Genomic DNA, 10,013 nt, shown 5'->3' with positions numbered 1-10,013 from the left:
TGGGTGCTGGAGCCTGTGCCAGCTTTCATGGGGCGAATCAATTGTAGAAAAAAAATTATCTTTAAGTATAAATTTTAAATTAAGTTCAACAGTACTTAAATTCTTTTTGTGTGTTGTACTTCTGTTCGTGTATACCACTATGTCTGTCATGGTTATTTATGTACCATGGATTCTGTATTTTATTTGGAAGGGTGGAAAGAAATAATATGCAGCCACACTACTAACATGCTGTCATTAAAAGGCTATATTACTGTTACCGTCATTTTGGTGTTCAGTGTTGAAATGGCCTTACATTAACTAAAGAATACATACTGACTTGTTTAAGACTTGAAAATTCGGACTTGGGATTTGACTTTAGACTTGCTCGTACTACCTCAGGTCTGGAATAGAGACTCGGCTGTCTTGAGTTAGGACTCGACTCGGGACTCGAGTGTCAAGACCCAAGACCTGTTACTTGCAACTTAACTCTTTTTCTCTTCTGGAATATATAAATCATAGGTTTTGTCCATTCACAATAGTCTATTCAAACGTACAGTGTGAGTTATCAGAAACAATATTTTTAAAACCACACAGTTTGTGGACTTTGAAAGGACGTACAACTAAAGCTCAATCAGCCAAACAAAAAATTCCACCAAGACAAAACACACAAGCACCCACGCCTCAGATGCTTTATCCTTGGAAGCAAATCCTGCTGTCATTTTGCTAGAGAGACTGTTGCTGAAAGATTCAGATGAAGAGCAAACCAACAGCTGCACTGAAGTGATTTTATGATGTGAAACAAAACCCAGGGCTCCAGACTGTGACTAAAATGGTCGCAATTGCTATGTAACTGTAAAATGGTCACAATAACTATTGTTCTGTATTCATTGCCTTTTTTTCAGTCATCTTTCATCATAAAACGTAACTGGTAGGCTTTAGCATCTGCCTGTCAAAAAAACGTCTGCATGCTCACTTTGTTTTGACGAACAAAGCCGATGACCCGAGCGGAGCTTTTTGCCATTAACGCCAGTGTGTAGACTGAAAAATATCAGATTTTTCACACAATCCATGTCTCTATCAGACCTTAAGAGGTCATCTGCTCAACCTCAGTCTGACTCAGGACAAGTGAACTAGTGAAAGACCCACATAAAGATGTACCTGAATAACTGTCCACCTTGCATTGTGCAGATAACATTCAGCTCTATATGACCAAGCTAGCAGTCTAACCATGTGACCAAGCTAAGCAATGTCTTATACATTTAAAATCTTCAAATAGTCTAAGTGGATATGAAAATATTAACTGGTCATAATCTACCTTGATACAACTGACAGAAACTAGCAAATTTGCCTCTATACCTCCTATCATTCCTATTGGTTCTGGGCTAACATATAGAAATTAAGATTTTTCTTTCACTACACTAAAAATAACTATTCTCCAAAATTAATTAATTTGCACACAAGACTCTCCTTTTTGTTCTCCATTATCCCACAAACTTTTTAAAGAATGAGACTCCATTATATCTATGGTCCTTTTGATTTCCACTTAGTTGAAAGTTGATTCTAAGGTGGGCTGGCATAATAAACTATATTGCCAAAAGTATTCACTTGTCTGCCTTCACACACATATGAACTTGAGTGACATCCCATTCTTAAGGCATAGGGTGTAATATGATGTCGGCCCACCCTTTGCAGCTATAACGACTTCAACTCTTCTGGGAAGGCTTTCCTCAAGGTTTAGGAGTGTGTTTAAGGGCTTTTGACCATTGTGCATTTCTGAGGTCAGACACTGATGTTGGACAAGAAGGCCTAGCTCGCAGTCTCTACTCTAATTCATCCCAATGGTGTTCTATCAGGTTGAGGTCAGGTGCAGGCCAGGCAAGCTCTTCCACATCAAATTCACTCATCCATGTCTTTATGGACCTTGTACACTGGTGCACAGTAATGTTGGAACAGGAAGGGGCCATCCCCAAACTGTTCCCACAAAGTTGGGAACATGAAATTGTCCCAAATCTCTTGGTCTGGTGAAGCAATAAGAGTTCCTTTCACTGGAACTAAGCTGCCGAGCCCAATTGCTTAAAAAAACAACCCGAAACGATAATCCCCCTCCACCAAACTTTACACTTGGCACAATGCAGTCAGACAAGTTCAGTAGCTGCACTTTACACCAATTTGCATTGAGCTCAGTGATGTAGGGCTTGGTTGCAGCTGCTTGGCCATGGAAACCCATTACATAAACTCTACACACTGTCCTTGAGGTAATCTGAAGGCCACATGAAGTTTGGAGGTCTGCCGCGAATGACCGCAGAAAGTTGGCGACCTCTGTGCACTATGCGCCTCAGCATCCACTGACCACACTCTGTCATTTTACGCGACCTACCACTTTGTGGCCGAGTTGCTGCTGTTTCCCAACGCTTCCTCTTTGTTATAATACCACTGACAGTTGACTTTGGAATATTTAGTAGCGAGGAAATTTCACAACTGGACTTGTTGCACAGTACCACACTGGAATTCACTTAGCTCCTGAGAGCAACCCATTCTTTCACAAATATTTGTTGAAGCAGTCTGCATGCCTAGGTGCTTGGTTTTATAACATGTGGCCAACAAAGTGACTGGAAAAGATGAATTCAATGATTTGGATAGGTGCGTGAATACTTTTGCCAATATAGTGTATATAGAGACTAAAACTGAGCCCATATTGGCTAGAGGATTTGTTGTTTACAGGTATCTTAAAAAAAGGATCTAAAAGATAAATTTAATGCCAAAGCAACAAACGCAGATTGCTGGGTGGCTCATTTCAATTCTCAACAGAATCTAGTACAAACAGAAAGCAAGTACTTTGTTTTCATGACCATGGTGTTCATGCGCTTGGGGATATTATCAACAATCAATCACCTTTTAAGGACTCATTTTAAGGACTCATATAATCTTCCCAGCCAATCTTTCTTGTTTCTATGCAAAAGAAGTGCTCTATGGGCATATGGTGTTCCATGAAATCTTAAAATCAGGAAAACATCCTTTAAGGGATTGTCTAGTCTGTGTGTTAATTTAAAGGTAATTTTTTTTGTAAAGCAGCTTACTAGCTCACTTATCCCATAAGCTTCCAGCTACCAACCCCGAACATCTGGGAGAAAGAACTGTCTACAAGCCACTTGGAAGTGGGACTGGAAAAATATCCTTATTATCAGTAACAATTTAGCTCATCGCTTAATTCACTATTAAGTTATCCACAAAGCATATGCCACCCCCATACATTATTCAAAATATAGCGACTCTCTAGTCCTTTCTATCAGAATTGCAACAACAGAGATACGTGAGAGAGGTGCCCTTATACCAGCTGCTAAATCACTGGATTTTATTCTGCATGTGGCATCAACTTTAGATAACAAAACCTTTGTAAAACAACCTACCCTTTGCCTGTTGAATGTGGAGCATCTTCAGCAAACAATTTTACATACAGTTTCAATAGCTGCTAAAAATTCTTAAAAATCTTAAATCATGTTTTGATCCAGGAAGTTATCTTAAAATGATGTGGTTTGCAGTTTAAACACATTATATTATTCCAGCATTTGACAGCCAGGGTCAATAAAGCCAATCCTAGAATGACTGGACAAATATTTCTGATAAGAGGTGGAGAGGTGGTTTGATTTTACTCAGCATATAAATGGCCCTACTCATGAGAACGGACATGCTCTTGATCTTATTATCTATTAACTAGGTTTTAACGTAGACAATGTGACAATTTTTGAAACTGCATTTTTTGACCACATGCCTGTTATGTTCAGTTCTCTGATAGCTTCACATCCTATGGCTATTAGAACTTCAGAACAACCTTCTAAAACGTTAGGCCCCACTAGAGCAAATTATACTCAATTTGCACTTGCTTATACAAATTATTTTTCATCTAGTGATATTCACTTGAGTATTGAAAACCTAATTGCTTCTTTTCAATCCCACTGCAGAACTGTGCTGGATTCAGGTGACCCTCTGAGAGTTAGACATCCTAGGTTTAAATCTCAACCTAGCCTCGATGACACTATTAGGACTGCTAGGAAAGAGTGTAGGATGTCTGAGAGCAAATAGAAGGATAGGCTGCAAGTATCATTTGAGATTCTCAAATCATGTTTGATTAGATTTCAAGAAATGGTCAGATCTGCAAAAGCAGAATACTCTTTAGAAATGATCTAAAAAAATGGCATAAGCCAAAATATCTGTTTAATACAATAAATTCAGTACTAAATCCTCTTCCATGCTACAGCCCAGAAGCATCTCTAAATAACTGTAAAGCTTTTCTGGATTTCTTTGTGACCAAGGTTGAAAAGGCTAGGTCTAGTATCTCAATTTCTGTGATTCAGCCCTTTGCCTTTCAGGTATTTCAACATCTGAGAAATTTGAACTGGTTTCCTTTGCACAGTTATCTGACATTATTTCTCACATGAATTGCTCTACATCTGACATGGATATTCTTCCATCTTGGTTTTTTAAGGATGTTTTTGACACCTGAACCTGATGTTTTATCAATTATAAATGCAAGTTTAGCAACTGGTGCAGTTCCTGAGTGTTTTAAGCATGCAGTTGTTCAGCCCCTCCTAAAAAAAAAGCACAATCTGGATGTAGGGGTTCTGAGTAACTACCGGCCTACATCATAACTATTGTTTTTGGCTAAAGTGCTTGAAAAAGTTACATTTACTCAACTTGAATCTTTTTTTAAACAACAACACAATTTATTAAACTTTTCAATTGGGTTTTAGGGCATTTCACTTTTAAAAGTGACAAATTTTTTACTTAATGCTGATTCAGGTGACTGCTCTGTCCTGGTCCTGCTAGACTGCTGGAATACTGCATTTGACACTGTTGATCATGATATACTCACTGAGTGTTTGGAACATTATGTTGGGGTCAAGAGTTTGGCTCTAACTTGGTTTATCTCCTATATTAAATGTAGAACCTTTTCTGTTAGCATTGGGAAATACCTCTCTTCATTTGCGGCCATGACATCTGGGGTTCCACAAGGGTCCATCTTAGGCCCTGTGCTTTTTTCGTTATACATGCTCCCACTAGGCCAAATTATTTGTAAATATAACATCTCATTTCACGGTTATGCAGATGATCTACAACTATACCTTTACCTTTAAACCTAGGAAATCATTACTCTTTAGGAAGACTCAATGAACGCATCATGGATATTAAGAAGTGGATGACAGAGCTCTCTTCAGCTGAAAGATAGTAAAACAGAGGTTATTTTATTTGCACGCATAATAAAGAACCTCATTTACACCGCCTTGCTTCAGCAACTTAACAGTGATTTCACAAATACATATAAAACTAAAGGATGTACCTGTGCCTAGTCCAAAGAGGCTGAAAGAGCATTAGACTGAAAAGCAGCAAAAATAATGGAGTAGCATACTCCATTAATAAAAGTGATTACATGCTGCTAGATAAAATACTAGAACTGATAATCATGTACAAATACATTCCATTCCCCTTACGTGTTATTCCAGTCCACACGGATGTTTTTGAGGTCAGAGGCAAGCAATGATGAAGAAATTCCATGATGCAAATGACAGGAATGCAAAGCTGCCTGGGAACAACATTCCTGAGCAGAACAGATGAGTATAAGGAGTCTGTTTTAAGCACTACATATGTGTGTGTTTGTGCATGTGTAGTGTGTAAACTCATTCACCACACTCAACTCAAGATTAAAGCATGAAAGAAAAGTGTGAAAACAGAAATAGTGATGTTCATTACGCAAAACTGCCTTTTTTAAGCTCTCAGAAGCCTTGGTAAGTTACAGCTGTGCCATTTATTGCCAGGGGAAAATCCAATTAATCTTTCATACAATATGTAAGAGGATTGCAGGCTTACATCTCATCACAGAGAGAGAAAGATTTTTCAACACACCTATGAGCACACTACAGTTTGTACATGTTATGACAACACTTAGGCACTCCTGGTGATGTTATTTAATGGGGCTTTAGATAAGAAACCACATAAACAATGTCAGAAACTACTACATCCTAAGGTGTTTCTGGTTACAGAAAATGCAACAACACAGGCTTAATGACAGTACCACCACTACCAACACTCCAGCACCAACAATAACAGATTATACACACGCACACAACTGAAACCTTTCATTAAACTGCCTGCTGAATGGGGCTTCAATACTATGCATTTAACAAATTTAACAAAGACTCCAAGCCAAAGCTAACCATCAACCTTTCCAAAAAAAGCTAATGGCATCTCCCTCATACATCTCTTCCAAATGGTGAGCTTAATCATGTCTGTAAGATCCCCTCCCCCATCTTTATGAGACAGCTCTTGGTGGATGTCTCAAGACACAAACCAACTAGCACCCCAAACCATCTGCTACTTAAGAGCTTAAGTAGTCTACTTGAAACTCTCCTGCTCCATTCAGTGCCAGACTGGCCCAGATTCAACTAGCTCACGGCCCAATATGGTCTCTCTTTTCTGGTGCAGACATTTTGGTTGGAAATTCATCTTTATATTCAGAGCGTGCCTTTGCCTTCCTAAATTCTCAAAGTGGGTTGTTTTGAAGGGACCAGTAAGGAGCTAGTTCAGGACTGTATGCAGTTGTTTTGAGCCAGAGCAGGTGCAGGGAGCATGACTTGAGGCACTGGGTGGGAGCTTCCCAGGCCTGCTTGTTTTTTTGAAAAGGAAAATGAAATTCACGCTCTAAAATCTGAGCTGACGCAGACAACTTTTACAATTGTTAGTGCTTAAATAGACAATAATGATTACTTACAATTAGACACAAGAGATAAATTAGCCAAGTTTGATCAGCAGCTATGTTATTAAAGCACCAACCCCCCACAAACGGACTTATGCTGAAGTTAATCGTAAAGAAAGTATTGTGCGAAGCAGTAATCATTACCAGCTATACATATTTGGACTTAATATCTGTAAAATTCTAACATCATATTAATAACAACAAGCAATTCAGGGTTCCACATTAACTTTTCTTCCAACTTGCTCAATTGGGCAAGTGACCTGAAAATGTATTGTCCCAAACCCAATTCCTGTCCTGAACAAATCTTTGTATTTTAAGGTGTTTCAAATGAGCATACATAATCTAATATATTTAGTTAGCATTAATTATTCTTAAAATAAAACTTTAACAAAATTGTGTTAGCATTTGCACGCATACATTAGCAAATATTACCTTACCTACAACACACTGGCTACCAAGTTCCAGCCCTTTCTTAATTTGAAGGTCTATTTCATGTGGGTAATCGGTGATGGGTCTTTCTCTTTTAACTGTATATGTTGTGACTAACTTAGTCAACCTGGAATCTGCTTCACTGTATATCCATTGTATGCACATATCGAGTGTCCCAGACATGCTAGGCTAGCAGCTTTTTTGTTTGCTGCTACACACACAATGTGACAGAGAGACTTGTCATGACACTGGAGCGACTGTTTTCCAAAAGTTTTAGTTCCAACAAAAAAGAACCACTTTTATATGCCTTGTAGGATATTCCATACAAACTTTACAAAACATCTGAGTTTTCCATGAGGGAATGAAATTGCGCACTTGCTTTGCTTTGTATTTGTGCGTTGTTGTCATTTTCCTTTGCGCCTTATTCTGACGTCATTTGTCAACAAATAAAACCATTAGTTTGTTTTATCTAGACATACGAATGGATAAGACCATTTTGTATGGCAAAGGGTTACATATTCAAGTGAATCAAGTTTGGCCTCAGTTACGTTGTTCTGATAACACGCTGCGGCCCCCACCCCAACATGAACTTGCCCAATTGGGCAAGTGATTTTTTCGTCATCGCGTTTTACTTGCTTTTGGGCAATCGTTATTGTTGACCCCTACAATTTTCCCAACAGTATACTACAGTACTGATACTATAGTGTGTCCTTATATTTATCACTTGTGACCTGTTCCACAAAGTGAGTTACAGTCAGCCACTATCACTTTGTCTTGGTTCCAGGAAGCCTTTCTGTTCATATGACCTCTGCTATCTCTTGAGCCTGAAGGACCTCTAAGCTAAACCAAACAATCCAATCATGCAAGAGAGTAATAATGTGGAGCATACATGCGAGGCAGGCAGGCTGGTACTTGGCTTGGTAACAGGGTAGACGAGTTACAGTTATAGACATGAAACTACTTGTCTTGAGGATCAACATCAAGAGAGAATGATAAAGCACCTGCAAAAGCCACCAGACACACAACAGACAATGCTCTTAAATTTCCTTTTCTCAATCGAGCATCTCCACTGGTCACTTCCTGGAAAAAAAATTAAGTTAGCAACTAAGTTAACAAAAGCTCAAAATATTGACCTTCAGTTCTACTTTTCACATCAATCATATGAAGTACATTTAAACTACCTAAAAGCTGTTTAAAAAGGCCGTAAGACCTTGAGGAATTCCCGTCTCTCATTATTTTTTTTCCCAAAGCTACTGCCTAACATTCCAACATTTGATGCTTGCATATCAAAAATTCCAAATTCTAAGGCTCTTGGCACTGAAGCATGAACCACCAAGTACCAGGAGGGAGGACAAGAGTGAGAAAGTCTGCAAAGAGGAGAGGGACTGAGAAGAAAAACGTGGCCACAATGACAATAATGACTGTGGTACTGTGCAGGACTCTGTATTCTCCGGATAATTAAAATATATTCAATCCACCATGAATATCTGCAAAACCAAGTAATCATTACAAAAACTAGTATAGTTTTTTTTTAAAAGATGAAATAAAGACATTAAGTGGTCTACCGACCAATTAGCTTCATTTTTACATGTGCAGTATCTACACAGAGTAAATGAACATTCATATTTTAGATTTTAGCATAATATACTGAAAATTATTTCAAGAAAAGATATAGTCAGCGTTCATTTTTTCCATTTTTGGCTGCACCACGAAGCCTTGAGTATCATCTAGCACAATATTATATGCATACATCACAAATGGAAAAAGATACTCTTGGTTTAAATGAATAATTCATGATATAAAAGTGAAAGAAAATCAGATAGCTAGCCCTTTACTAAAACCATGAACCAAAACTTCAGCTTTTATTGTGGTTACAGCGCAAATTTGTTGATATGAAAACCATCAGCGAAGCGCTCCATGTGAATTTCTTACAGAGAAGACTAGACATGGGTCATTTGGCTGTGTTTGTGCAGGAGCAAGAAGGCAGTGGTAGTGAATAATTGAAAATACCAATAGGTGAACTACCTGCTGCAACTTGAAAACATCAATATTCAAAAGATTATCCACAACTCCTGTCCTTAATAGATCCAGTGCTTACTTCTTCATGTGACATTGTGAAAACAGCTAATTCAGAGCAAAAATCATAAACACCAAAGTATTCTATGCTGATATTGACTGGTCTTATAGTGCATAGTCCTAGTTGAACCATATATGAGCTGAAGTCTCCAAATAATAGCTAAACATTACCCTCCAAATATTTTGATCAGTGTGACCTCTTGGTTTACGGAGCAGATCAGCTGATAGAAACAACAATTTTAGTAAGAGAAACCACTTTTAAAAAGAAGAAAAAGAAAAAGAAAAATATTTGTTGGTAAAAAAATTTCATGTTTTTGGTTCAACATATATAATTCAGTGTTTGCATCACTGCTAACTAGAGAACCAAAACATAGACTTCCTTCAGTCCAATCCCCCATGTTCAGAGGGCAATCTGAGTAGTACAAACGTGTTCTCAAGGACAAATCACAAAGAAGCTGTAGCTACATTAACAGAGCAATGCAGGATGCACATCAACAAGGCTGGTTAAAGCTCAAATAGCTGGCAGTGGTATTTTACTTCTTAGGCCTTTATCAGTAAAACATGGGGTAAGTAATTATCAAGGATATCCAACATGCATGGCATTAAACAAACTATTTAAAAAACATCCTGAGTACTTATGTAGTGAAAACAATGAAAGTAGGCAAAACTTCCCATCGCATTTAGTGATGTGTACAATGCAATGTTAGGATGAAAAAGTGGGACTTATCTATACAAAGCAAACTGCACACTGAGTAACACTGTCAAAATGAGAATTGACACA

The 10,013-nt window shown here is 38.1% G+C and overlaps 1 protein-coding gene across 2 annotated transcripts in view; it reads right to left on the bottom strand.

Moving 5' to 3' along the window:
• The window catches only part of mpp5a (membrane protein, palmitoylated 5a (MAGUK p55 subfamily member 5)), a 64,441-nt gene that overhangs the window by 53,336 nt on the left and 1,092 nt on the right, over positions 1 to 10,013 (bottom strand). The window lies entirely within an intron of this gene.

The sequence above is a fragment of the Pygocentrus nattereri genome, chromosome 10 (genome assembly GCF_015220715.1).
Source record: "Pygocentrus nattereri isolate fPygNat1 chromosome 10, fPygNat1.pri, whole genome shotgun sequence".
NCBI lineage: Eukaryota > Metazoa > Chordata > Actinopteri > Characiformes > Serrasalmidae > Pygocentrus > Pygocentrus nattereri.
The sequence above is the reverse complement of the archived record's forward strand: the minus strand, read 5'-3'. Positions and strand labels throughout refer to the sequence as shown.